The following is a 4,773-nucleotide window of genomic DNA, read 5'->3' as shown; positions in this document are numbered from 1 at the left end:
CGTGGTTTTGTTGTTCGCTCTTCATTCTTCGCACGCCCTTACTGCTTCGCGCATCCTCCATTAGTCCCTGCCTGCGATGCCTCTGACGTTCTTCGTTGAAGAGCTGCCTTCAAAATTAGTAATCTCTTTATCTCAAATTGATAAGTTTGGATGTGCTGACAAGTGCAACTTGTTAAAGTAACCGGAGCATTGGTTTTGTATATAGAGCCAGGAGTCAACAAGGTATTGACCGTGCAGCACTTGAGTGAAACTAATTCTACATCTTGTTCATAGGGAGAAAAATGGGCCTTGAGCTGCGCTCTGTAGTAGAGCATCAAGGAATTTGATGAGGCTGGCTTCATCGAGAGTCATCCACTTAAACAGTTTTGTGGACTTCATCTTGGCTTCACCGAGAGTCAATCCATTTAAACAGTTTCGCGGACTTCATCAGCAGTCATATTCTTCGCTGTCTGAATAAGTCTGCCTGCTGCCTGCACTGCACTGCACTGCACAGGCTCGACTTCATCTTCATCTGCGCGCTTCATTTGTTATCCTCGACAACTACACTGCATAATCTCCGTCTTCTACTTGCTGCGTGCACTGCATAGTCGCCGTCTTCTGCCTGCTGCCTGCACTGCGTAGTCTCCGTATGGGAATGTCTTGCCATCTCCAAGATGGGATGCATTCTTGCTTTCAATATTAGGCAAGTCCTTAATTGTTATTGAAGTACTTGTGACCTAATATTGCATTTAGTATGAAACTACTGTGTACTGGCCATTCAGCACAGTTGTACTTGTACACCTTTTTACATTAGACATCGAAAGATAAATTTCATGTGCTGGAAATTGCTGTGAAACCACCTTCCGTTTTATCAAATGTTTTTGTTTGTCATCTCTGGCAACTGTCTAATTTGTTCCAGTGGCAGCCTCAATTAAGTTTGCTAGTGGCTGCACAGGCAGTCAGGTTGAATCTTTGTGTGCATACTCTTAGAATGCCTTATGTTTGTTTGGGCATATCCATGGGAATTTTTTCGTTTGGCACTAAGTTGGGTCATCTATTTTGGAACGGAGGGAGTAGCTCCTATCTTTGCCTGAAAAACGACTGGGTGTTAGTCGATTCGGGTGGCGCCATTGGATTTCATTCAACAATTGCCATGCCCCCTTCTTCCTAGAGCCAATGGTTTTCTTCCTGTTGCTTGATCCAACACTGGCCAAATTGCCTGCCGCCCGGTGCTCGCTGCTGCCTCTGTTGTGCTGTGGACGTCCTGACCTTCACTCTAAGCACTCCCACCATCAGTCTTCGGTGTCGACAGCCCACCTTTCTCCCCGAACCTATCGGCTGCTTGGGCCTTTCTTCAGCCAAAATCCACCAAGGCGTTTCAAAATAAAATAAAATAATAATCCACTGAGGCAAGCTGCATTTTCAGTCAACTTATGGGTAGCAAATGCAAATTTGGAATAATAATAAAATAGTTATTTTTGTTCTTGAAAATCGTATCCGTGTTCAGATCATGGTGATGGTGTCATGCTCATGCCACAGTAATAGTTTTCAATCGCCTTCACTCTCTGGCCTTTTCTTCAGTGGCACATGTTTCATTCTACTCACTCCGTTCCTAAATATTTATCTTTTAGAGATTTCAAATGGACTATCACATACAGATGTATATAGACATATTTTAGAGTGTAGATTCACTCATTTTGCTCCATATTTAGCACTTGTTAAAATCTCTAGAAAGACAAATATTTTGGAACTGAGGGAGTAGTTTGTCTTCGTAATAACTTTTTTGTTTGGGGTTAGCATTGGTCTCGTGAGATGCCGTTGCTAACGAACTGCCTGACGTCTATTCGTAATGTTTTTGTTCGTCGGCGTGTCGGCATAAGCGTGATTGATGATTAAGAAGCCGCGCGAGGGTAATTGAGAAAGCCTGACATCTTGTCTTCTCCGTCAGTTCTTCCTCGTTCTTGCAGGCTGCCGTCCAAGTCGTAATCCCAGGGAAAAGAAAAGAAAAAGAAATGCTTCTTCTGCGAAGTTTCCGCTCCTTTTCGACGTTTTTGTCTGCACTGTCGTCCTTTCGAAGCACCGGTGGGGAAACGACCGTTGACTCGAGCCCTGCCGCTGCAAAGCGAAATGACGGAGTGAGGTCGCGGGCAAGACGACCATTGCTGGCCGAGTGAGCCACTACCCAGTACTAGTGCATAGCGTTGCAATTGGGGCACAGTGACCTTTTTGTCCAACTCTGATGATACTTTTCATAATTATTAACATGATTCTTCCATTCAATTCTCGATGATATTTTTCATAATTAACATAATCCCTCATCCAAAGAATGATAATCTTTTTCCGTAAAAAAGAAAGAAAAAGAATGATAATCTTCATAAATAATGTGATGATAATCTTCATAATTAACGTGATCCTCCCAAGAAAAAAAGTTAGGGTTTGTGCCTCTCGCCGGCGCCGGCGCAGGTCCGCCTCGTCTCCGGTGGCCCTAGGGCCATGGAGGTGCGGTGGATCCTGGCAAGGGCCGGCGGGAGGGCTCCGTTTTTAGTCGTTTTTTCAATCTTGTTAGGGTTTGTGTCCTACTCAGGAAGGTGAGACGGTGGCGGCTCCCTGAAGATGGAATAAAGGTCTCCCCGCCTAGCCCCCGCTCTGGCGGTGCGTTTAGCATCGTTGGTGGGTGTGTGGATGTATGTCTCCGTCAGATCTATCTTTGGTGGATTTGCTCAGATCTCGTCGTTGTTCGTCTACGTTTGCGTGTCTTTAGTTTGGATCCTTTCGATCTACGTTATTTTTCATTGGCGGCGGTTGCTGTTCTGGGGTGCTGGTCCTATGAGGCCTTAGCACGACGACTTCCCGACTGTCTACTACAACAAGTTGTGCCCGGCTCCGGCGATGGAGGGGCGATGACAGCGGCGCGTCTTCGGCTCGCTTCGGTGCTTGTAGTCGTCGCTAGGTGGTTTATGAATCTGGATGTAATTTTTATTTCTGGTATTTGTTGTACTGCCATGATTAAAGATGAATAGATTGGAAGTTTTTCTATAAAAAAATAAATAAAAATAAAATTAATATGCAGGTGTGGGCGACGTAGAAATTGGTGAGATAATTGAAATGATTTTTGACATTAATGGTTGCGTGCGAAACGAACAAAGCGACTACTAACTCTTTCTTTTAATACTACTCCCTCCGTCTAGGTGTGTATGTCACCTTACGAAAACCAAATGATTCCAAAACACTTAGCCACAGTACATTAATTCACTCCTCGTTTATTGTTTCGTGACATATCAACCAATAAAAGATGTGAGTCATACATGCTTTCAATGACTTGAAACTACTATATATGACATGTAGTGATTAGTTCATTGCATCCAATACTATTAATTAACAAAAATATATATTAAATTCTCTCGTTTTCTCCTCCGCCTTGGTCGTGGTGCATAACCTAAGATAACTTATACACCTAGATGGAAGGAGTAGTAGAGAGAAGTAGTGATTCTAACTAGAGTATCTTCAACATCTTCCCTTTCCCTAATAAAGGATAGCTATATATAAGTTGACACAAAAACGCACTTCAACAATTCTGCTATACCAATATTTTTTAGGATCTCATCCAAAACACACCCCATCTTCTCTAGTTTTTTACCTTCTCATATATCCCAAGTCATGGTGGTGCGAGCCAACCGCCTAAGAGCACCTCTAGCAGACCTCGCAAAATCCCGACCCGCATAAGTCTTTTGCAGTTCGCGGAAAAGGGTATATGCAGGCCGGTGTGAGCGAGGACAGACTCAGACCCCGTATAATCAACCCGTAAAAAAGAATATTCTTTGAATATACCGAACAGACCCAGAACTAGCTTTTTTTTTTTGTCGTCCTCTTTCTCGCGTCAATCCGGCGGACAGGCGGACGAGGCAAAACGTGAGGCGAGCGCGGCGCGGGCGGAGGCCAGGGCGGCCGGGGCGAGTGCTGCGCGCGCGGAGGCAAGGGCGACGCGAGCGGTGGCCGGATCGAACGGATGGCGCATCGAGCTAGCTAGCTAGCTCTTCGAATCCATTGAGCTGCTAGCTAGCTAGCTCCGTTCGAGAGCCGCGGAGGCATGGGCGAGCGCGGCGGCCGGGACAGAGGGCCGGCCGGCTATCGGCCGGGCGCGGCGGCCGGGCGAGCTTCATGGCATTGGCGGGAGTAAAGATTCCTCAACCGTCAACGTTGACCGGTATGCAGGGCCCTGGCAAAGTTGTCCTCAAAACTGTATATACGAGGATTTCACGTTCGCGTTTACAGGGCCCTTTAATTTTTTTTAAGGGTTGGACGATTTTAAGGGGTCTGTTCGGGCTCATTTTTTTGACTGAAACTGCAAAAAATGATTATTTTGCAAGTTTGACCATTTATATGGGGTCTACTAGAGTTACTCTAAAGCTTCATCGGTCGAAACGCCAGAGCAGCAGCCGTCGGACACCCCTATCGCTGTCGACGATCGTCGGGCTGCCCCATCTGCCGCCGCCATGGGGCCTGTCGCACCACCTCCCCTGCCCTCTAGCACACCATGTTACAAAATAACTATATTTTTCTGTCCGAAAATACTTGCCATCAAAATAGATAAAAAAAGATGTATCTAGAACTAATATATGTCTAGATATATCCCTTTTATTCATTTTGATGTCAAGTATTTCCGGACGAAGGGAGTATATGAGGGTTTTTTTCTTAAAAAAAAGTTCTATGTAGGAAGGCACTGTACACGCCCTTGCCGGCCGCTACCAAAGCAATTAAACGCAGACCTACGGGCAGGAAGTCTCTGTCCGGTCG

Source organism: Triticum aestivum, chromosome 6B (genome assembly GCF_018294505.1).
Source record: "Triticum aestivum cultivar Chinese Spring chromosome 6B, IWGSC CS RefSeq v2.1, whole genome shotgun sequence".
Classification (NCBI taxonomy): Eukaryota; Viridiplantae; Streptophyta; class Magnoliopsida; order Poales; family Poaceae; genus Triticum; species Triticum aestivum.
Note: the sequence above shows the minus strand (reverse complement) of the source record.